The sequence below is a fragment of the Natrix helvetica genome (genome assembly GCF_964273705.1).
Source record: "Natrix helvetica genome assembly, chromosome: 5".
Lineage (NCBI taxonomy): Eukaryota > Metazoa > Chordata > Lepidosauria > Squamata > Natricidae > Natrix > Natrix helvetica.
This window is the reverse complement of record NC_138551.1, coordinates 38,762,531-38,788,254: the sequence shown is the minus strand read 5'-3', so window position 1 is coordinate 38,788,254 and position 25,724 is coordinate 38,762,531. Positions and strand designations below refer to the sequence as shown.

General features: G+C 40.5%; 1 protein-coding gene across 1 annotated transcript in view; it reads right to left on the bottom strand.

Annotated features, from left to right (window-relative positions):
• Positions 1-5,176, bottom strand: part of SPSB4 (splA/ryanodine receptor domain and SOCS box containing 4) — a 192,731-nt gene extending 187,555 nt beyond the window's left edge. The window contains exon 1 of the mRNA XM_081956409.1: positions 5,029-5,176. The gene's annotated coding sequence lies outside the window, so the exon portion shown is untranslated. The remainder of the gene's footprint in view (positions 1-5,028) is intronic.
• Positions 5,177-25,724: the final 20,548 nt, after the last annotated feature.

Genomic DNA, 25,724 nt, shown 5'->3' with positions numbered 1-25,724 from the left:
AGTTTGATTTTAGCCTGTCCAAACTAGTGCAAGCTAGAACAAATACAATTCCTGCATTTATATCCTGAAGTTACCATTTGTTCAAAACTGCAACCATAAATTTTTTACATATGAAAAGAAAAGAATTATAGAAAAAAAAAACTCTTCTTGGAATTCCATAACATCACCAGCCATTTATGTCAATCCTGAGATAATCCTGAAGTGAGCCTATGATTTAGGTATATGTTATCAATGGACATATTTAACAAAGGTATAGTTAGGATAGTATTATCACTTCACATTAAAAAAAACTTATTTGAAAATGACACTGATGAAATGATACATGATTGTTTTAGTAGATATTTTCAAAACTAAAACTTATTACAGAATTTTTTCGCAACACTATTCTATATAACAAAATAGACAATTATTTTTATTAGTTGGCACATTTGAAATTTTAATAATTTATATTAAAGGGAAGTACTTTATAAAGGACCAAACAAAGGGTGTGCAAAGTTACTAATGTAATATTCTGCAATGATAAACCAACATCAGCTACTTTGGATATTCATAACCAAAAAGATAACTAATGTTTTTATTCTAAATTGTTATTTGAATTATGAAGAATAATGTCCTTAGTAAAAAGAGCTGTTCCATCCCCCAAAAAGATACTTCTTAAGTTAGTTGTAAACCAGTTTGCATTTGTAAAGAAAGTTATATTAAAATAAACAGAATTGTTTATTATAAATGATCCTTTGATTAAAGTTATACTATTGCTGTCTCTGATAATTGGTAACTCAGTGTTGAAAAATTGGACTACACAGTTCAATTAACTAGGTCAGTGGTGGGCAACCCGCGGCTCGGGAGCCATATGCGGCTCTTTACACCCTTTAATGCGGCTCTTCTGTGTGCCGGGTGCCCGCTCCCCTCCCTCCTCTCGGGCTTCGGAGGGAAGCTTCTGCAAAAGCCCGGGCGAGTGACAAACAATTTTGGTCCTATGACTGCAGAATGCTGCAAAATACCATAAATGCAGGCCAGTTGTTGAGTGTTTCAAATGTGATTGGAACACTCAACAAGGTGACCACAGTGTGTGTGTGTGTGTGTGTGTGTGTGTGTGTGTGTGTGTGTGAGAAAGACAGACAGAGAGAGGAACAGAGAGAGGGAGTGAGTGAGGGAATCAGAGAGAGACTGACAGACACACACACACACACACAGACAGAGAGAGACAGAGAGGGGGAGGGAGGGAGAGAAAGATAGACAGACAGAGAGACATACACAGAGTGAGTGATTAAGTGAATGAGTGAGAGACAGACACACCCACATACACAGAGTGACAGAGAGAGAGGAAGGGAGGGGAGAGAGACAGAGGGAGAGACAGACAGACACACACACACACACACAGAGAGAGTGAGTGAGAGACAGACAGACACACACACACACAGAGTGACAGAGATGGGGGAGGGAGGGAGAGAGAGACAAAGAGCCAGAGAGAGAGAGAAAGAAAAAGAAAGAAAAAAAGTGGGAGAGAGAGATGAAATTAAAAACAACAACATACAAACCTGACTTACTCAAACTATCCAAGGAAATGCAAGGCCAATGTTCACATTAGTGGTTGTGACTTTTTCAGTCAATGTCAGGATGTAATTTTCTCTACATTGTAAGGCAAATTTTACGGAATTTAACGTTATCGATAAATAATATCGTTCTAAAGTTTTTGTTTTATTAGTTGTGTTATTTGTATCCTCCCGACCTATGTGGATACTTGCATGCAGAATATTCTCAATAAAAACTTATTGAAACTAAAAACAGTGTACCATCCTATGTATTTTCGGTTTTAAAAATGTGGCTCTCAAAGTAAATTTCAATCGTGGTTTTGGCGAGATTTGGCTCAGTTGAAAAAAAAGGTTGCCCACCACTGAACTAGGTCAGTGAAACATGTGCCTCATACAACATCCTAAGGTAGTTTTTGTGTTTAACTTCTAATACAAACCCAAACTACCTGGTTATTATTAATTCACAAACTAGACTGAATATATATGTTCCACTGTGTTTTGGCCCTGTAGTTAAAAACAAAGGTAACAACCTACAAAAGACTGCCTCACCAGGATTCTCAAATCCAACATAAATACTTCATGAGGACTAGTTCATTAGCCTAAGGAAAAAAAAACTATAAAGCCTCTTCATATATTAATAGTAAAGTTTTTACTTACAAGAGTAGAGACAAGAGACTACTGCTATTGGTAGCCAAAGGACTCTATCAGTGGTAATAGTGGAAGGATCAAAGATGTAGGTTGAGGCACCTTGATGGAGGAGTAGAAACCTACTCTGACTGAAGCTGGTGGCTTAGTCTGTATTGAATGTGGTGGATGCCACAATGTTGTATTTTTCAGCAAAAGGCAGGGCATGTTCTATTCAGCTACAGCTCTAGGAATAACGCCTGGCTACAATTAAGCTACTGTCCTAATCTCAACAATCCTTCTCTGACTAAACAATGAGTGAGCTGTTTTTTTAAAAAATTTGTGCCCATCAGGCAAGTTGCCCATCCTCTTCTTTTTATACTTGACTCTGCCAATCCATTCATCTTGCTTGTTGCACTCACTAAAAAAGGACAAGAAGGAAGATGGCTAACTTTTGGGCCAGCTGAAACATACAAGCTTACTTATTCCTCGAAGTATTGTTCAGACCAAAAAAAATCTGAAATACTATTGAATCATGTTTCTGAGTTCTGCTTGAAGGTCTAATCAACAGTGTGGAGACTAGAACTGAGATCTTTTCAGTGATGTTACCCCATATATAGATCTCTACTAGAAAACCTTAGCCTCGCCTTAGTACTAAGCCTTGAAAGTCATATTTGCTCACCCAGGTGTTAATAGCCCAACTCAATAGACACCTATTATTAAAGAACTGTTGCCCCAGTAACTTAAATGTTACATATTTGCATTTATTATGCTATTATTGTAAACTATTTTCTCTTTGTTTTTCCTCTGTACTTTGCTGGAAGGAACAGTGAAAAATAACATGTTGTTGCTGTTAGTTGTGAAATTATGTCTGACCCATCGCTACCCATGGAAAACGTTCCTCCAGGCCTTCCTGTCCTCTACCATCCCCCGGAGTCCATTTAAGTTCACGCCTACAGCTTCAGTGACTCGATCCAGCCAACTCATTATCTGTGATTCCCTTCTCCTTTTGCCCTCAATCATTCCTAGCATTACGCTCTTCTCCAGTGAGTCCTTCCTTCTCATTAGGTGGCCAAAGTATTTGAGTTTCATCTGCAGGATCTGGCCTTCTAAAGAGCAGTCAGGGTTGATCTCTTCTAGAACTGACCGATTTGATCGCCTTGCAGTCCAAGGGACTAGCAGGAGTCTTCTCCAGCATCATAGTTCAAAGGCCTCAATTCTTCGGCGCTCAGCTTTCCTTATGGTCCAGCTTTCACAGCCATACATTGCAACTGGGAAAACCATAGCCTTCGCTATACGCACTTTTGTTGGCAGGGTGACGTGTCTGCTTTTTAGTAGCTGTATAGATAAAAGTAACGTACATATCAAATAAATAACACCATGGTCCTTTGCATGCATGCCAAGGCTTGCACGCTGAACTAACCTTGTACAGATTTTAATCTCAGGAAGAATACACATTGATTATATCCTTGGTATACTGTGAACACACTTGTTGCATAAATTAGCCAACCCAAGGATAAATTCACTCTTCAAGTGCACAGACTGCATTCTGCCATGGTTTATAGACCATGGTTCACTGAATAAACAATAATTTGCTAAGTGTCCAGAATGAAACCAGAGTTTTGTTTAGTGCAATATGTGAACTCAATCTAGCGAAATATTGAATGTACAGCTATAGGAGGAAGAAAATAAAAATGTCTATATCAGGTGAAAGGTTTAATCATCAACTGACTGCAATTTTGGTCAGTACTGTGAAAAGAGTAGGAAATGTGTGCCTTCATTTCTGCCTGTAGCAATAATGTGATGCTGGTGGAACTGCTCTGACATTAATCATCTGCAGCTTTTAAGTCAGCCTGTCTCAGAAGTGCCTGCAATAATGTGACTTAGCAGATCCACTGGAAAACTTTTTTTCCCTCACACTCTCCGCTTCTAGACAGAGATCACAATCATCAAAAGAAATTCAGAGAAGCAGCAGAAAGAGGAGCTTCAAGGCAACCATTTATAAAAGTACAAATATAGAGGAAATGGGGCTTTGTGCATTCTTGGAAGATCAATTGCTGTATTTATTAAGACATGAACTCCTATAATTTGGATGGAAACATCCCACTGAACAATGATGGATTTCACTCCAGTATTGCAGTTTAATTCACTTAAGAGAGAGGGCGGAGGGGATTTTTTTTTTTCCTGGATAGGCACAAGATTGTACCTTAGTCCGTCAAGTGTTTTGACATCTAAAATCAAAGAAAAAGAAAACCACGGGCTGATAGCTGGAGACTGTTTTTTTTCAAGATGCACGGACAAACAGCAACATCCTCCCCCCCCCCCCCCCAAACCACCTTTGCGAGCGTCTCTTGACCCTTTCAGCAGAGATGAGGGTGAATCTGGCCACGACCGTTTCTAAACCTGGAGGATCCGGAAAGGTAAATAAGGAATTCCCCCTCTCCACCCCCACCCATATAAAGGCACTGAATTCCACCACTCTGCACCAAGACACAACCCAGGAGACCGCCGACCACCGCTGCCTCCAAACTTTCAAGGACAACAGCGAGACCGCCCTTCAACCTTTCCCCGTCTCGGGCTCCTTCTTCCCCGGGAGGGTCTGATGATATCTGGCTTTGCTCAACCCAGATCAAAAAGAAGAAGAAGAAGGGAGTGGCTGCCTTCACACACGCTCGCTTGTCTCCCGAGCCACACACGTTCATTTTCCAAGGTAAAAAACAAAACAAAACTGCAGGGCCGTTAGCAACTGAGCAACAGATCAGAGTAAGAGCTTTCCTATACACATGCACGTAAACCGGCGGCGAAGAGATTTCAGACAAGGGCGGACGGACACCCGAAAGAGAGAGGGAGAGAGAGAGAGAAAGTCACTCACCCTGCGATCCTGCACCGGTGCTTGTGGGCGCAGCGTCCTCGTGGCCAACCTCTCATCAGGAGCTTCCCTGCCGAACTTCATCTGCCGCCCTTACGGCTGCCGTAAGTGTTTTTCCCCCGCGCGTCCTTATCTGCCCTGACTCGTGAAGTCAGATCCGAAAGCGTCCGAGGTGAAAGAAAATACGGGACTTAAGAACCGCTGCCTTCGCTCCTCCGCCCTGCCGTCATCGCCACCCACCAGTCACGGTAGAATGAAGAGCTGCGGATGGTCCGCACACAAAGCTCCCACCGGGTCCTAGCGCCGGCATCATCCATTCGGAAGAGTCCGTAAAAGGGGAAAGTGGGGGTGGGGGGACAACAGAAAGGCTTGCGTTTGAATTGATGTAGTAGGAGAGAGACAGAGAGAGAGAGAGATAGAGAGAGGGAGGGAGAGGGAGAGAGAGAGGGAGCTTAAAACTGGCTCTTTTTCCTCACATCTTTGATGGACGCTTGTCTTTCCTCTAGGCTAGCGAGGGACTAGTAGTTCCATGCTTAAGGGAGGTAGGGATGGCATTGTATGATTGACCGAAAAATATTCTCCCTCAACACAAAATAGCTTTTTCAATATAGTCCTGTTATAAGGTGCCTTTTAGAACACTTTTGTTCTAAGGCTTTTGAGGCTTTTGTTATCAATGTATCAATGATGCTTTACACTTATAGGTCATTGAACTGTGCTGTTTCACAATTTTTTTCTTTGTTTAACATCTATATCAAACTATTGGGCAGGTTACTCAGATCTTCACAGTACCCTTAGATATGCTAGCAAGTCCTATCTCTATTGCTTTCTATCTTTCAAGGAAACAATTAGCATCTTAAGCATTGCCTGATTTTAATAGGATGAAAAGTGGAGAACAAGATGAAATTAAATTGTTAGTAAGGAAAAGACTGGGGGTCTGAAACTGAGGCGAATCTTCTTCAGGAAACTTTAATCCCTCAGTAAAAATGTTCCTTGAACCTCTTCCTGGTTGTCACTGGCTTTGCAGGGGTCAGCTGAGTCGATGAGCAAATTCACACAATTACAGTTAGTGCACCAATTGTAAATTGTACTTTAGCCAGTCAGACTTAAAAAGAGTCCTTAAAAATTCAGTTGATGCACAGTGGATCAGCCAGATTGCTGACCTATGAAGAGTTAAAGGATCCCATTGTTCCTGTACTGAAATATCTTGGCTACCAATTGCCTGCCAGATATCATTTAAGATGATTTTTTTTACCCCTAGTAGCTTACTGGCATCCATATCTCAGTTGCTGGGGTTTTTTCACAATTAAATGTCTTACTCAAATTAAAGTTATGGTTTAATAAAGCTTTAAAAGTATTTCTACCTGCTGAATGCCAGAACACTGGCATATAGTGGGTGTGGGTGGGTGTTGCAAGAAGATCAGCTTGATGAAAGCAACATCACAGCATGGCAACAGAAGCCTGACCTCTTTCCTGGATGCATCACATCCCACGTGTCTCAAGAGTGTGGAAATTGCATCGATATTCCATGGCATTGCTTTTGTCATTGTGATGCTGAAAGATCCTATAGGCACATGCATGGCAATACCCCAAGCCAACTCATTTTTCAATAGTTGTAAAGCTGAACATGCCTTCTTGATCCTAATGCTTTTCGCACACTCATTCTCTGAATCCCTTCCACACCTTCCATCCATTCAGATTTAGAAAACAATTCTTTCATAGATGGAGGATATTGAAAGCTTATACTTCTGGCCTCTTCAGCTGGAACATCTCACAGCCCAGCCTACATCAAGAATAACTATGAAGATAAAATGGAGGTGTAATCTGACGAAGTCCACTATGAATGTAAACTAAAAGGAGAGGAAAATATAATAAACTATTTAAAAAGCATATATTGTATGAATCAACACAAATTAATAATAAAACCTGGACTGTGAGGGTCAGAATTCACATTTTCACATTTTCTGCTCTGGAAACCTGAGAAGGTTGCACTGTGACGGAACAACTCATTCACCATCTGCTCCATAACAATCACAGTATGGAATTTTCTTGCATGTTTATGGCTATTTCTGCAATATTGGCAGCATGAGAAGCTGTACGTTCTTACTATATTACTGACTAATTGTCATAGATAGAGAAGTAATGGAAAATGTCAAAGAAGCTACAGTAAATATTCATGGAATCATGATGAAAAGAAAAACACATCTTCATATCTTTTTCATCAAATTAAAAACATTATGTACTTGAGTTCACTCAAATGTCTTTTGTGTCATATTGCATCCTTTGTGTAGTTTGGGTCCAATTCTCAGTGAAAGATAGGAATCTGAAGGCACCAAACTTAACTTTTTTTTAAATTCAGGCTTCTTCTATATGCATGTATAGAATAGAATAGAATAGAATAGAATAGAATAGAATAGAATAACAGAGTTGGAAGGGACCTTGGAGGTCTTCTAGTCCAACCTGCTGCTTAGCCAGGATGCCCTATACCACTTCAGACAAACATCATTCAATCTCTTCTTAAAAACTTCCAGTGTTGGAGCATTTACAACTTCTGGAGGCAAGCTGTTCCACTGATTAATTGTTCTGTCTGGAAATTTCTCCTTAATTCTAAGTTGCTTCCTTCCTTGAGAACACAAATGCAACTCCTTCTCAGATATCCATAGATCTGTGATGGCAAACCTATGGCATGTGTTCCAGAGGTGGCACACAGAGTCCTCTCTGTTGGCACACACACCATCACTCCAGGTCAGATCTCCGTGGCGTTTCTTTTGTGAGCTTATGTTTCCCTGAAACAACAAAACAGAAGCTCATGAAAGAAAAAGATCTTACCTCTTGCCATGCTGCCAGTGTTGGGATGCCCCGCCTCCCACTGGCTAGCTGGTCTTTGGGTCTCTGCTGTGCATGTGCACATGTCCAAGCATACATGCATGCACACCTTTCAGCTTGGGCATGCACGTGCAGTTTGGGCACTCAGTGTCTAACAGGTTCGCCATCACTGCCATAGATGTTTTTTTCAAGAGGCAACTGGACTTTCTGGTTTTTCTTTGAAGACATTTTACTTCTCATTCAAGAAGCTTCTTCTGCTTCTCAGGATATCTGTGCTAACAAACCTGGCCACCAGTGCAATTCACTTTAAGATTCAGACATCATCCAATTCAAGAGCAAATTCACTGGAGAGAGTACAGTCTCTCTATTTGCCATCTCCAGCGACCCAGGCCGCCAAACCACTACTGGTTAGGCCGAACCAGTCTGAACCAGTAGGAGCCCACCACTGTTGCAGATGTTTCATTACCCTAACTAGGTAACATCATCAGTGCCAGTAAGCAGTGCTGTTGCTATCAGTTTTTATTCTGGTGTCTTGCCTGTCTCTGTGAGACGGGGGTCTTAGGGATTCTTTAGTTGGGCTGTTTATTACACCCATATGCAATTTCCTGATACTAGATTAAGAGAAATTACACCTGTTAAGAAGGGGGACCTTGCAGACCAGACATTGGTAGTAGGAATTTATGAACATACTTTAGAATGTGACAGAGAGAAATTGATTATGTGCCATCAAGTCAAGTTTTCTTTTAGCAACCAAGTTCTGATAGATGATCTATCCTTCAGGTTTCCCAAAGATAAAACCATCACATTTTATAGTCCATCCACCTTGTTGCTGATATTATTTTTTCTTTCTATCTATTCTGGTATTATAGATTCCTCAATGGAGAAGGAGGGAAAGGTAACAACAATTTCAATCGCTTGATTATCCCCTCAAGCATACACATCACAATGTATTATGAAGCACAAAATAGAACAAAATAGCAATCAAATTCTTTCTCTCCCTCCCTGTTTTTACTATTTAAGATTGAAAGCACCCAAGAGCAAACATTTAAAATGTGTCATTTTGTTCCTCTTATACCCCAAAGATTCAAATATCTGTTGTTTTCATTTGTAGAAACAAAACTTCAGAAAACAGACTTAAGATTTCATAAATATTTCAAGAGAAGTAGTTCCTTTAGTGTCTTTCAAATTGATAGTCTTAACAACACTAATAACTTTATTTTGGCATAAACTCCCAAGATTAAAGGCAGATTTATTAGATATTTTATGTATTCTGGTATAGATGGAAAAGGATGAATATAAGAATCAAATGATAAGGAAAATACGATAATGTTTCATAATACTACAATATATACCATAATAATTACATTAAAACATATGTAAATGAAGCATAAAGACAATTTTCAATAGTAGAAAAACAGTTTTTCATTCAAGGACAAAAGCAAACTTAAAGTAAAACCATGTCAAAGCTATTACAATGTTCCTTTAAAGTTTGACACAATGAGAAAGGGTGGGAAAGCCATCCACGTTTCTAAAATAGCATACATGCCTTTCTGATGCCATAAGCCTGCTGTTTCTCACCCTGATGAATCATTCATGATGGAACTGATCAAAGCTATAGAATTTCCTGTCCTAAACCTCACCCCTGAAAAGGACATTTTCCATCCATGGAGGTGAGAAGTAAAAAAAAAATAGAGGCAGATCTTTTTACTTTGCAATTATACTTCGATAGGTTTTTCTCGAATGTTTGTACACCTTGTGATTTATATTAGAGCAAGTCACTTTTCAGCAGCCTGGGACCTCTTGTTAATTTTGCTTCAGAGGAAAAGGGAAGATGAAATGATGTCCACATAGGTTTTACTGTATTTTTATTTCCCAGTTTCTTAATTATGCTGAAAGTTTTCCACACTTGGAATTCTGTCAAAAACTTACACATCAGGTTTTTTTCATAATCTGCCCAAAACCAGTAGAAAACTAGCAGCTAATCTTTGGAAACTGGATGCCAGGTTTCATTAAACCAACCTTTTGGGCACTAAGGATGGGTGCTATGTAGAGGTTTCCCCATGGACTGGAGGCAGTGGTGGGTTTCAGACGGTATGCCCCGGTACAGGCATACCGGAGCCTGTCCTAAGCACTGGGTACCGTTCTGATACGGTGCTCAGGAGGGCCCACCCGCCCGAGCTCCTTACCTGTCCTTTAAAACCTAAGGTGCTTCTGCGCACATGCATGGCGCATACAGTGCCTGCATGACGCTCCACCGAGCAGCTGGAGTGTCACGGAGGCTTGCGGGGACATCACTGGCAGGTACAACACATGTGTGCGCCACATGTGTGTGTGTGCATGCTGCGTGCTTCCATTTGGGTGAAGCCGGGCCCATTCCAACCGGAACCCACCACTGACTGGAGGGGATGTGGTTTCACATGCTGCCTGCATCCCGCGGATTGGGCTTCACTTGTTTGCACAGCTGGGTTTCTGCCATGCTATGGCCCAGTGCCAGTCCATGGACTGGGACTTGGAGACCTCTGGAGTTGTGGGGGAGCCACAGAAGATTAGTTGGAGCATGAGAGGCTCAAGTGGCATGATATAGGTGCCAATTCTGTATAATTTAGTGTATTGTATCTGAGATTAAAACGGAAACTGGCAAGAAAATCAGTTGGCTACTCATACCTAGAAAATGCAGGCATAACATCCATAATACGGAAAAACGGAATGCACAGGTACAGTATAGGTGGTACCGTGCTCAATAGTAGTAACTGTGAGAGGGATCTTGGAGTTCTAGTGGACAGCCATTTAAATATGAGCCAGCAGTGTGCAGCAGCTGCCAAAAAAGCCAACACAGTTCTAGGCTGCATCAACAGAGGGATAGAATCAAGATCACGTGAAATGTTAATACCACTTTATAATGCCTTGGTAAGGCCACACTTGGAATACTGCATTCAGTTCTGGTCGCCACGATGCAAAAAAGATGTGGAGACTCTAGAAAGAGTGCAGAGAAGAGCAACAAAGATGATTAGGGGACTGGAGACTAAAACATATGAAGAACGGTTGCAGGAACTAGGTATGTCTAGCTTAAGAGAAAAAAGGACTAGAGGAGACATGATAGCAGTGTTCCAATATCTCAGGGGTTGCCACAAAGAAGAGGGAGTCAAACTATTCTCCAAGGCACCTGAGGGTAGAACAAGAAGCAATGGGTGGAAACTAATCAAGGAGAGAAGCAACTTAGAACTGAGGAGAAACTTCCTGACAGTTAGAACAATTAATCAGTGGAAAGCTTGCCTCCAGAAGTTGTGAATGCCCCAACACTGGAAGTCTTTAAGAAGATGTTGGATAGCCATCTGTCTGAAACAGTATAGGGTTTCCTGCCTAGGCAGGGGGTTGGACTAAAAGACCTCCAAGGTCCCTTCCAACTCTACTATTGTATTGTATTGTATAATAATGAAAGAAGAATATTATGAAGTATGAAGTAAGAGCTCCACATTAATTTTAGGAATGAAAATTTTAAGAATGTTGGTGCATTTCCTAATATAGCTTATTTCATTGGAGAATACATTCTACCCTTTCTAATATTTCAGATATTATATAAAAAAAGAGGAAGAAACGTTTCACGCTGAAAAGTACAAAATCATACATGTCTTCTGTACAAACCCGGATTCCAAAATCAAATTTCTCAGTGTTGTGTTAATGAAATGAATTTGACAATTCTTATAAAATATATTTAGAAATTCGTACATTCTTATATGTTATATTCAGATACTTCCTTTTTCTGACTCAGATATAATAAGCTGGTTACTGTGATATGTAGCTGAAAAAGTACACATGACCACTAGATATCACCACACATATGCCAAAAACCATAAAATCATGTTTCCATCTTATAAGAGTAAACAGTGACTAGAAAAAATGCCCTTTCAGTTAAGGTACCCTGATGGGGGAACACACGTCTTAAAAGAAACTCCTGATTACAGTTCTCTGTCCTTTTTTCTACTGTATTAGATTTTTAAGTTATGAGGCTGGAATATAAATACTGTAACATTCTAAAATACAATCTTTCTGTAGCTTGGTTCTAAAAAGTGTAAATTCTGACTGCATATCAATATAAACTACAGTTCCATATAGTTCTCCATAGTGAGGGGCGGACTATCCAGGATGGGTTAACTTTGTCCTCGTTGATTGGACTGAGTCCGATAAGCTCTTTAGACCACGCCCTAGTCACCAGGTAATACCCAGTTATCGACTCAGTCCCCAACTTGATGGCTGTGTCATCCTGTTTTCCTTGAGAAATTGATAGAAAGAAAGAAAGACTGATTTAAAGTGCAACTTGCTATTCCTCAGAGGCGTGAGTACTTTGGTGGCCAGCAAAACCCCAGCGGGGGTAGCGCCTATCACCATTAGCCTGCAAAGGCGGTGGACAGTTTTGGCCACTAGGAATAATCCTGCGGCCACTCAAAAGGCATTATAAAGCTCGTGAGAAAGAGAAAAAAGCCTCACAAGGCGCCGGCTCTCCGCTCCTTGAAACAGCGGCAAGGGAAAACCCCTGCAGCAGCGCTGGAGCACTCCACCGCTCCCTTCATGGGTCGAGTGATGAACTGCAGTGCTTGATTGTCGTGGAGTGCCCGTGCTTATCCTAAAACACCAGACGGGGCCGGTGGAGCAAAGAACGAGCGCCGAAGGCAGGGAGAGAAACAGAGATATCTCCACCTGCAGAAAGAGGCGCACGGCAGCCCGAGGGCACAAGCCGCTGTTAAAGCATGCCGGAGGAATGGAGCTTTGAATATTGGCGCGAACCGCCATTTTGAACATGTGATCCAAGATGGCAGCTGCCATGAACACAGAGGACACCGGCAGGAGCCAGGTCCTCATGCCTACAGCCAGCCCCACCAGAGGAGCGGAGAAGCCCTCACCAGCTCCAGCTAGTGAAGGTACTGCTAAGGGAGGGGGCAGCAAGGCAAAAAGAAAAATCAGGCACCTTGCCCCCAAGGCGCCTAAGGAGCTGAGCGCTGCTCCCAAACTTACCAAACCAGACTCCAAATATGAGAAGCAGAGGCATAAAGCTTTAGAGCAAATATGTCAAAAGGCCAACAGCAGAAAAGCCCCACAGGGGCTTGGGTCGGATGAGAGGCTACTGGAGCATTCCTTCCCCAGCAGAGCTATGGAAGAGGATCCCTTCCTGCAAGTGAGGATTCCCTTTGACACCTCGGGGATCTGGGGTGCCCCGCAGGGATGGCAATCCCCTCCATGCACCACGGGCCCTTCGCCACAACCTCTCCCTCCTACACCTGTGGGAATGGGAGCCGGACAGGTACCCATCTCAGGGGTACCTAATTTTCAGGACATGATAATGAGGACATTTCAGCAGTGCATGGTTTCCAACAGCCCCAGATTCAGACTCACATCATCCTTTAAGGGTGCCTACGTGATTTAGACATCACCATGTCAGCCCTAAAGAGAGCACGGATTCTCGGTCAACTTGGCCAAAAGCCATCTCTACCCCTCCACTAGGCTGATTCATTTAGGGGCCCTGATAGACACAGTGTCAGGTACGGTGTCCCTGTTAGCCGATAGGCAACACAATCTCAAGGAGCTGGCTTCCAGGTATACAAGGATACTCCTCCCCTCACTATGGAGAAAGGGTGTTGGTACTTACCTGATACGCCTCTTCTCATAGTGGGGGAGGAGTATCCAGCTCCTCCCTGAGGATGACGGTCTTGGAAATGTTTTGTTTTTGTTGTACATCTGGAGTGTAAAGAAATACATGAGTAAATAAAGGTTTGAAACTACATCATTGTCTAAAGTGGATGACACATCGAGTCTGATAGAGTCCTTTGTCAAAACTGGGTATTACCTGGTGACTAGGGCGTGGTCTAAAGAGCTTATCGGACTCAGTCCAATCAACGAGGATAAAGTTAACCCATCCTGGATACTCCTCCCCCACTATGAGAAGAGGCGTATCAGGTAAGTACCAATGCTCTTTTTAGTAATCTCATTCATTTGATTACTATTTATTTATATGCTGGTCTTGTTATATTCGGGTCTTTTCCCATGTAAGATTGAGATTGTCTTGGCAACGTTTCGACGAGGTCTCACTCGCCATCTTCAGACTGGTGTTTTCGGCTTAAAGCGTGGTCGGAGCTGCCGTCTTTCTATAAATCTTGGTGGGTGGGTGTGGAGTGCTGGCTTTGTTTCAGTAAGTGGATTGATTGGCTGTGTGGTTGTATCATGATTGGTAGATTGGTGCTGATTGGTGCTGGCTGTGTGTCCATTGTTGTTTTGTGTTGTAACGGCCTGGGTGGTGGGTGGGGCTCATTTATTGACTAGGGCTGGTTTCTAGATGTCTGGTAGGCAGGAGGTATCGTCATGTTTATTCATGTTGTGGGAATTTTTCTCTATTTCGATAGCTTCCATAATTATTCTCTTGTTGAAGTGTTCAGTTTTGGAGATTAATTTGGTTCCTTCAAAATTAATTTCATGTCCTGTAGCTTTAAGGTGCTGGAAAAGGGAGGAAATTTTTTCTTTTTTTCTTACTGCGTTCTTGTGTTCTGCGATGCGTGCATTTATTCTCCTGTTCGTTTGTCCTATGTATGTTGCAGGGCAGATTTTGCATGGTATTTCGTAGACTCCTTGGTTTTCTACCTGGATTTTGTCTTTGGGGTTTCTTAAGATGTTGGCTATTTTTTGGTCAGTGTTGAAGGCTGTCTTGATATTGTATGTATGTATGTGTGTGTGTGTGTGTGTGTGTGTGTGTGTGTGTGTATGTGTGTATAAACGGAGGCCAAGGAGCTTCCCCCCGCCCGGCTCCCCGGTTAGATTTTTGCTGGGAGGGGGCAGGGGGAAGCTCCTTGGCCTCCGTTTCTTTTTCTGCCTCCTCGCTTCTCGTCCCCGCCCGACTTCAGGATCCTCCCTAATTATTGTGGGTTGAAAAGAAAAAAGGGAAAGGGGCGCTTAAAGTTTCAAAATATTGGAGCAAAATATCGCTTCAGAGGCAACAGTTCTCATGGGGAATTAGGTCAGAGAGCCCTGGACTTTCACTGCCCCACCCGGTCAAACCTCACTTTCTGTGCGTGCCACGTGATCAGCTAATTTGCTACTGCCAGCCGGCTCCCTGATAAGATTTTTGCGGGGGGGGAGAAGCTCCTTGGCCTCCATCTCTTTTTCTCCCTCCTCGCTTCTTGGGGCTCCACCAATGGGGGAGCAAGGCCCGCCCAGCGCCAGGCTTTGGGCTAACACAGGGGTCTGCAAAGTTGGCTGTTTTAAGACTGGTGGACTTCAATTCTCAGAATTCTGGGAGTTGAAGTCCACCAGTCTTAAGAGCCAATTTTGCAGATCCCTGGGCTAATATGATTGATGCCCTTGAGTCGGAAAGAGGCGAGAGAGAGCCCGGTCACATGACATGACATCATGCTTTGTGACCACATTTCTTACTAATAAAAATTCCAGTCCCACCCACGTTGTAATGTTAAATCATTTGGAGCAAATTAAAATCACTACTTTATAAACAAAAGGAAGGTGTTTTTTTCCCTCTTATTTGTTATGGTAGAGCCATTTTAACACTCTATTTAATTTGCAAGTAGTATGGAGTTTAGAAATTTTTTAGAATTAAAATCTTAACTACAATATAAGTACTTTAAAGTCATCCACACAGTTCACTGGGTTGTAGGAGGAGTAAGATTTGAAAAAAGTGTGGTTAAAATATTTTTCACTTCATTTTTTTAGAGTTTTGGATAATGCAATTTCCTATTCTGTTTAGCTATTCATTACTTTTTCCAATAGCAAGCAACTTCTGTGTGAGCAATCATGAAAAACAATAAGATTTTATGAGTCAAATTATTTTTTCATATTAAAAATAATAAAATTTAATGTATTGCCATTAGTTTTGCAGTAGTAGTAGGTTACTGAAACCACCTGTATAGAGAGGAACAAATTCCCACAAATTTTTAAACAATCAGCAAGCATTGTTGAACATGCAGGCAATAAATCCTTGAGTTTACAAATTAATGATGGAAGAAAACTCTTAGATGTGAATGAGACTTTATGAATGGGGATTTTAATAATTTTACTCATTTAAAATAGCAAATTGCATATAATACATTCACAGAAACATACAGTGAGTGTATAGACAACTTTTGCAATTGAATGTGAACTCATTAAAATGAAGTATATCAAGTGAAATTCATTAAAATGAAATATATCAAACATTTACTATTTTAATATTACTGGTATTAAGTGCAATTTATATATTCATTTCAAAGCTGTTTTTTATTTAATCCAAAATGAATTTGAAAAGATAATTGTAATAACCCTATAGGTACATCAGTCAGTGTGGATGTCGAAACGTAAAGCTGGAGTAAACTTCATTACGAAGAAAAAGTGCAGCTTGAAATTTAAACAAGAATGGTTGGGAGAATTAGTAGAGACTGAACTGCCAACTTCATCTAAAAAACAATTAACAAAACTGGGTGACATCTTCATGTATCGTGAAAATAGTGATGACATTGTTTGCCAGGTATGCCAAGAAGCTTGTACAGGCGGCGCATTCACAATTGGAAAACGGTGGAATGATTGGAAAATTGATTATTTGAAGCGTCATATCAATCAAAAGAGTCACCTGGATTCAGTCATTAAGCTACGATGCCAGAAATCTGGAGGGCTGCTGAGGCTACTGACTGAAAGTGCAGAAGAGAAAGCAAACAGAAAAGAAGTTTCACTGCGCAGAAATGCCAGTGCCCATGAAGTCAAAGTTTTGATCGATAATGTGTTGCTGGCCATAAACATGAATGTGTCAATATTATCAGTCACAGCCATACATGACCACATAGGCAAGTATGTGTCCATTCCAGAGAGCTGGCGCAGCAAGAATTATGGCTTTGAGTTTGTGGAGTGCATCAATGCAGTTGTTCAGAAAGAAGTCATGCATGATCTATGTAATGCCAGTTTTCATACTCTTATTGCTGATGAAAGCACCGATGTATCAGTCACCAAAATGTTGATTTTGTATGCAAAATTCCACCCGTCTAATGCCGCAATTTATAAGACCGTGTTTGCAGGAATTTTACAGTTGTCAACGTGCGACAGCACAGCAATCACAGCAGCCATAAAAAAGTTCTATGCTACAAACAACATCAACATTCAAAAGATGGTCATGTTTACGTCAGATGGTGCGTCTGTGATGCTGGGTAAGAATAACGGTGTGGCTGCTCAGCTTCGTTGAGATGTATCCCATTTGCTTGAACAGCACTGTGTGGCACATCGAGAAGACCTAGGGATTGATGATGCGTGTAAGCACGTTTCACTGATGAAGGACATCAAGACTTTACTACGAACTGTCTACACTCTGTTCTGCCGCTCTTCTGTGAAGAAAACAGCATTTGCAGAACTAGCAGAAGTTCTTGAGTGTGAATCGGTAGCTTTCAGACCGTTGAATGAAGTACGATGGCTTTCCAGACATTTTGCATTGCGAGCATTGATGAGAAACATTACAGTTTTGGTTGAGTACTGTAAAGAGCAAGCAGAAACACACAGTGACCCAGTCTGTAAATATTGTTACAGAAAGTTGACGGATCCACAGATTCGTGCTGCATTGATCATGTTTGACGACGTTGTTCGCGAATTAGCCGAGTTGAACAAGCTGTTGCAAAGAAGCAACCTGACACCAATCGAAGCCGTTCGGTTTGTGAAGGCCAGAATAACCAAGTTTCGCCTGCAGTATTTAGGTGAAACAGTTTACTGGAATGACGAAGCTCGCGAATATATGCAGAGCAACCCAGACATTGACACGGCTTCTATACTCAGATTCATTGAACGTGTGTGCTTGCATCTTGACAGTCGTTTTCCAGACAACGAGCTGACAGATTGGAATATATTTGAAACTGCTGCTCTGTCAAATGTGAATTCTTTTAATTTTGGGGAAACTGAGATTGCAACTCTGGTTGGAAAATACCAGCATTTCTTTGAGGATTTGGATGAAGTCAGCATCACATCAGCTGTACAGTCACAATATCGTGACTTCAGATTTCTGGTGTCGGAGAAATTCAAGTCTGGATTAATGCAGTCATTTGATGATGTAGTTCAGTTTGTACTAAGAGAGCAACAGTTTGGATTGCTGTCACGTCTGCTGGACATCTGCGCAACATTCCAAGCGTCAAGCGCTGATTGTGAGCGAGGTTTCAGCCTGATGAATGCCATCAAGACCAAAGCTCGCAATCGGCTGCAAACTGAGCACTTGGATATGCTGATGCGAATCCGATCTTACCAGACTTCAGCAGCACAGATTGATCTTGACAAAGTGTACTCGGAATGGTTGTTAAAGAAATACAGATGTGAGAAACTGTAAGATGAGACAGACTTTCAGTGAATAACAGTGTACATTACCATATACAAGCATTTTAATATTAATATTTAATATTTAATAATAGTGCTATATAACACCTTTAATTAAGGGGGTACCTTGAATAAATATAACTTTGCGTTTCAAATAACACTGATTTTGTTGTTGTCTTGGGTGACATCTGTGAAAAAAATTCAGGTGCTCAGGCATGAAAATGTGCCGCTCAAACACTATACTTTTCCGCCCACACTGAAAAAAAATAGAGGGAACATTGGCCACAGGCTCTCCTCCTTTATCAGCTAAGTCAGAGAAATAGGTATGTATTGTGTCACAACCCCTGGTATGCCCAAATATGGGAGGGAACACACTGTTTCCCTTTGTCTGTCTTTCAGCTCACTCCAGGAGACCATCCAGGCAGAAAACCATATTTTTAATGTTGCCTTTGTTATATTTGTGTTGTATTTGTGCTGATAAATAAGTAGCCGGTGGCCTAGTGGCTAGTACATTTGCCTAAAATGTAATACATGTATAATACATACAAATATATGTATGTATGTATGTGTGTGTGCGTGTGTACACACACACACACACACATATATGTATATGTAAATATATATGTGTGTGTGTGTGTGTGTGTGTGTGTGTGTGTTGTATTTGTACTGATAAATAAATAAAGGGAGACTAGTATAGATCTATTTCGAGCTAATTAGCTCTCATCAGCTAGCCATACCCTTACTGGGATTTGAACCTGGGCTGTATTATATCTTAGGCAGGAGTCTTAGCCACTAAGCCACAGGCTTTAATGTTGCCTTTTTATATATGTGTTGCTTAGTGGCTAAGACTCCTGCCTAAGATATAATACAGCCCAGGTTCAAATCCCAGTAAGGGTATGGCTAGCTGATGAGAGCTAATTAGCTCGAAATAGATCTATACTAGTCTCCCTTTATTTATTTATCAGTACAAATACAACAAAATAAAAATATGGTTTTCTGCCTGCATGGTCTTCTGTGATGAGCCGAAGGACAGAAAGAGGGAGTAGTGACCTTCCTCCCATATTTAGGCATACCAGGGGTTGTAACACAAATACATACCTATTTCCCTGGCTCAACTGATAAGGAGGCGAGCCTGTGGCTTAGTGGCTAAGACTCCTGCCTAAGATATAATACAGCCCAGGTTCAAATTCCAGTAAGGGTATGGCTAGCTGATATTTAGGCATACCATATATATATTCAGTTTATTAATTTTCTAAGATTAATTAGAAAATTTATTACCAAGATTCAGAAAATAAAAACTGACCTGGCAAATAGGAACATACATGCTTAGCACTGCAGTATTATCTATAATAAGTTTAATAATAGTTTGCAAAAAGATCATTTTGACAGATTTATATCAGACTTTTGTACAAAGGACATTCTACCTAATTCCTTTGGAAATTGCTATAACATTTTCTCAATATTTTAAGGTAGAAAAGACTTTAAGTAGCCTTGTGAAAGAATTCCATACATTTCTTTAGAAATTATAACTGGCAACCTATCAAATCCACAAAGTGTCAAAGAATAAGGTAAAAATTTGCAAATCTTGGACCTTTTAAAAAAATAGAGCTGTTGTCTATCACAAAGCATTAGTAATGGTGCCTCAGTCTACAATGTGCAAAGGTTTAGAGGTTTAGAACATTTTAAGAAGTGATCTAGTTATATTTTAAATACTGTATTTTGTGGAGCTAAAATTATGGGCCTATTTCAAGGAAGTAAGCATGAAATAGTCTGTATTATAAAAATCCTTTTTTAGTTAAAATTGGTTTTTCAAAAAGCCAATCCCTTAGGTTCTTTTTTCATAGCAGTGTATTTTTGTCATTTAAAGTTATTATTTATCCTTGAGATGAGTTAGTTTTAACCGCATTTACAATCTTGGTCTAAAGCAGCCACTAATTTCTTTAGAAGCCTGTGCAACAACTCAAAAATAATACACTCATGCTTTCATCAGTAATAGATTTCTGAACCATGATTTCCAAGCGCTCTAAAATAAATTAGGGATGAACAAACCCACAAGCCCACTGAACCCATTTTAAGGTATATGCTTACTTGGGAGAAAGACTGTTGGAGGACAGGATCACATATTGTTTTTTGTACGAAGTATGTGAATGAGATAAAGAGATAGGATGGGCAAATAGGAATGGACAGCTGCATTTTGTGTAGGAGGAGATACATAAGACCTACAAGACGACTATGACCGGATCAGTGGTGGGTTTCAAATTTTTTTAGAACCTCTTTGGTAGGTGTGGCCTGCTTTGTGGGAGTGACTTGCTGGCCATGTGACTGGGTGGGAGTGGCTTGCCAGTCATGTGACTGGGTGGGCATGGCCAACTTGTAAAATGTGGTGAAACTCACTTAACAATGCTCTTGCTTAGCAACCAAAATGTTGGCTCAGAAACTCTGGCATTTGAAGCATGCAAGTCTTAAAGCTGTCAAGTTACGAGACCCTTGCACCCCTAAACTTTTAGGAAAAAAAACCTCCCAGGGGTGTTCAAACCTGACAGCTTTAAGACTTGTGGACTTCAACTCCCAGGGTTCCTCCTCCAGTCATGTTGGCTTAGGAACTCTGGCATTGAAGTGTGCAAGTCTTAAAGCTGTCAAGTTACAAGACCCTTGCACCCCTAACCCTTTAGAAAAAAACCCAGGGGTGTTCAAACTTGACAGCTTCAAGACTTGTGGACTTCAACTCCCAGAATTCCTCCTCTCGCTCTTCATCTTGATCATGTTCGGACGGGCGGGGGGAGGGAGCTGGAACTGGTTCTAAATGGCACTGTAAATTTGTGGAACCTCTTCTATAGAAGAGGTTAGAACTGGCAGGAATCCACCCCTGGACTGGATGCTATGTATAAAATATGAAGCACTTTCATATAGATTCATGGATGTGTATAGAGAAAGATAAATGAAAATGAAGTGTGTGAATGGAAACATAAGACCTGGTTCCTCCCATTTCTGGCTCTTGTGTTAGTCATTATGGACTTATCCACACTTCCGGTTTCTGACATACTTTCACTGCTAGTACCAACAGTGAAAAAGATAATGATGATTAATTTATTTAGATTATTTAGGATACCACAGATACCCAGCCATTTCAATTCTATTATTAATCACACATGATCTTTAGCTTTTAATGAAAAAAGAATAATATCCATACCAAACTAATTGTGCCTCCTTCAATATCCAAGAAAAAAAATCTAAACTCCATTTGAATAGAGATAAAGTACTTTTACTAGATATGAATTGAAAGCAGCGAAAAGGAAAACAAGATCTGGCCAAAAAGGCGCGAACATGTAGATATCAAACGTTTACCCAGCAGCCTCTCCCCAATTCCCCAACCCAATGTCCAATCTGCAACTCCCTAAGGTGTCATGTGGGGTGCATCTTCAAAAAGCCTCATCAAGTTGGTATGCAGGACGGTTGGCTTTGACCAAGTCCAAACACAGACAACCAGCATGCGCAGAAGACGGTGAGAAAAAAACTCCCTTCTTCATAACTCCTCCAGCACCAGTAATTCCCCCTCCCAAATATCTCAAGCCCCCTCCCTACTCATTTCCATGGCAGCCGATAGCAAGCAAGAAAAGTAGAGGCTGACAGTAGGTCAGCTTGCTTTATGACAGAACTGGCTATGACACTCATTTATATGAAAAAAAATGATGGAAAATGGAATCTGAAATAAATTAGGGAGGATAAGAATCCATAGCATTAAAATTAAAGTATTACATTATGCATATTTGCAGCCAGCAATCCTTCAGAAATAACTTGGTAATGAACCATGTGATAATGGTAATAAACATGTAATTTGTTATTATCCTGAATTCTGAGTTATTTACAAAGAAGAACATGCAATGTAATAAAGATGATGAAAAAAATGAAGGCTGAAATAATCATAAGATAAAGGTAAAGATTCCCCTTGCAGACACGTGCTGGTCATTCCTGACTCTAGGGTGGGGTGCTCATCTCCGTTTCAAAGTTGAACAGCCAGCACTGTCTGAAGATGTCTCTGTGGTCATGTGGCCAACATGACTAAATGCCAAAGGCGCACGGAACACTCTTAACTTCCCACCAAGGTTGTTCCTATTTTTCTACTTGCATTTTCCATGCTTTTGAACTGCTAGGTTGGCAGAAGCTGGGACAAGTAACAAGAGCTCACTCCGTTATGCAGCACTAGGGATTCAAACTGCCAAACTGCTGACCTTTCTGATCGACAAGCTCAGCATCTTAGCCACTGAGCCGCCATGTCACTATAATCATACAGTACACCTAATTATCTTAGGAGCCAGGCATTGCTTCTAAATACACGTGAACTCTATTGTTTGTTTTGAAACAGACAACTTGGCAAAAATAGAGAGTAACAAAAGAGATGTGATACTATATAGACATATGTATTCATGTGTGTGTGTATGTGTGTGTTTGTATACAGACCTGTGTGTGCACACATACACTCATACACACAAATGTTCCTATGTATTTATGTGTTTAAACCTGTACAGACATTTCCTAAAATCAAATAGATTGTTGAGCTTTTTTAGTTATATTAAGCAGAAATTATGCAGTACAGCTGTGAACTGAATACACTTTTAGCTGTCTCAGCCATTATAAAAGAAATATTTAAAATGCATTTCAAAGGAGAACAGATTAGTTTTTCAGCTGTCATAGTTGACTACAAAAGAAAGAAACTTCTTATAATCCAGTGCTAAGAAGACAAATTTCCAAGTATGAAGTCTTCAATAGAAAGCTAATTCAGAGTATGTCTGTCTCCATTTCTCTACTTTCTAATGTAAATATAAACTAAATAGAAATACTTGGCACATTCATTGCAAATAGGAATGCAAATATCAAGATTTATATTTTGTTTTTTTAACAAATAAATTTTTAGGCTTTATAGGATTGAAATGTTTAAATCATTTTGAAAATCCATTAAGATAATTCTAAGTAGTAAAGTGTGAATTAACACTTGATTTTTCTATGTTTTCTGCTTCTCGCATATATTGCTTGAGATAAGGTAGCCTTCTTTTTGAAATTTTCTATTATCTTTGCCTTTTCAATTTAGACTGTAATATGATAGGTTTGACTTGAATTGTCGAGAGAGATCATTAAATTATTTTTTCATGCCTTTAATGAAATGTTGAATAAATATGCAAACATCAGACAGGAAGATTAAATCATGTTCCCGTGCTTCCTGAATAAAGCAAAACAATAAATTATTAAACATAGTAGGTAAGGTCAATTACAGTGCATATAAATTCACAGAGCAAGGAAGAGCATGTCTCTTATCTGTGTCATAATGGATTTTTACAATGCAACTCTACTAATACATACATACATATACACACAGACAGATATCTATTTTTCTATGAGCAACGATTATTTTTGGTCTTAGGACAGTAGATAGGATCCCTTTCCATGGCTCATAAGAATATGTATGTTCATGATATTTGAGTTTCCTCATTCTGACTCTGGCTCTTTGTTTCAGAAAAGACACCATACATTGTCAAACAATGTAATATAATTTCTAATTTCACTGTCAGATTATTACAACATCCACTTCACCCATCTACCTGGAAATTCGTCAGATGGTACTTGCCTGTATTTGTAATGCATTATGTTACTCAACACACACTAATTTTGTCTTGAACAATGCACTGGAAATCTATCCTATTTCTGCAAATTTATGGTATTGTAGCGTCATAAAGATATGAGAAGTTATAGTGATGAGAATCCTGTTCTTACATAAGGTTCAGTTAAAAGGGAACAGGAGACAGTATTCTGCAGTTTAGGCTCCATCCTCCATCCTCTGGAATTGCCTATCATCAGAGATTTAGATCGCACTTCCCAAATGGTGTTCAGGAAGACAGTTAAAACAAAACTCATAGAAAGACAGAGATTTTGTACATCATTCAAAAGAAACAATACAAAAACTAAGAACAAGACAAAAAGGCCCAAACATATTGTCAGCGTTCCAAATATCATGCAGAATTAAATCATTGTCCAAGGCAAAGTAGTCCTTAAAACTCCAATTTAATAAGACAGGCATGTTGGCATTAAGCTGGTGAAATTTCAACTCTAAGGTACATCCGGTGAATTCCCCAAGTTAAAAGTTCATCATCTATCCCCACACCCCATAATTCATCACATGGTCCAATCTTCATCTTCCACTCTGGCATGTACACCCCTCTTCTTCCGGCCAGGTGTCGAGGTGCGGAGACAAAAGACGACCTTGAGCTTCTAAGAAATACATAACAATACATTCCACAATCCTACTCCTTTCTATTCCCCCCTCCCAACTACTATACCAATGAAACAGCATAATATGTATGTTTTAATTATGTGGCAGGCCAAAGATCCTAAAAGGAACAGAATTACAGGCCTGACAGGCGGCCTCTCCTCAAGAGAAAAACGTTTCCTGAAAAGAGAATAACATAAATGTTAACTATCAAAATTTAACCACCTCTTCCTCCCCCAGGGGGACCCTTTGGCTTATTAGGGAATTTCTCATGGAATTGCTTCACTAATTTATCTGCTTTCAGATCCCAACTTTTCACCCACGTAGCTTCTGACAAAGGGTATCCCTTCCAATGCACTAAATATTGTAAACGACCTCTATACAGCCTGGAATCTAATATTTTTTTCACTTCATAATGTGTTTCCCCTTCTACCACTACGGGAGGAGGTGGAGTTTGGGTGGATGGTCTCGTGCTAGACTCCCTTACCGGCTTCAATAAGCTACAATGGAATACCGGGTAAATTTTCCCTAAGAGTCTGGGTAGGCTGAGTCGAACTGTAACTGGGTTAATTATCTTTTCTATTGGGAAAGGACCTAGAAATTTTGGACCTAATTTCTTACTAGGCATCTTTAATCTTATGTATTTAGTAGACAAAAAAACTTTGTCCCCCACTCGAAAGGGGGGTTGTAGGGAACGATGTTTATCAGCTTGCTTCTTGTAGGCTTCTGCCGCATCTGTTAGCACCTTTTTGGTATTCTCCCATCCCTTCTTTAGTGCCTCCAGCCATTCATTCAGGGACATGGATGAGGGGGGTTCCTTAGGTAGTTCAGGCATGGGAACGAATTCCATGCCACTGGTAATCTGGAAAGGAGTTAATCCGGTACTGCTGTGAACCGTATTATTATATGCTACTTCAGCGAAAGGTAGCAAGTCCGACCAATTGTCTTGCTGATAGTCCACATAACACCGGATATACTGTTCCACCATCGCATTGGCCCTCTCTGCTGCCCCATTTGTGCTGGGAAGAAATGCTGAGCTGAGTCCCTGCGTGGACCCGATCGATTTTAGGAATTCTCTCCAGAACTTGGCGGTGAATTGAACTCCGCGATCTGAAATGATCCTTTTTGGAACTCCATGTAGGCGATGAATGTGTTTCACAAACATTTTCGCTAATTTCTTTGCGGATGGTAGGCTTGAACAAGCGATAAAGTGTGCTTGCTTGGAAAACAAATCAATAACTGTCCAGATTACTTTATTACCACTGCTATCTGGAAGTTTGACAATGAAGTCCATTGCTATCTCTTC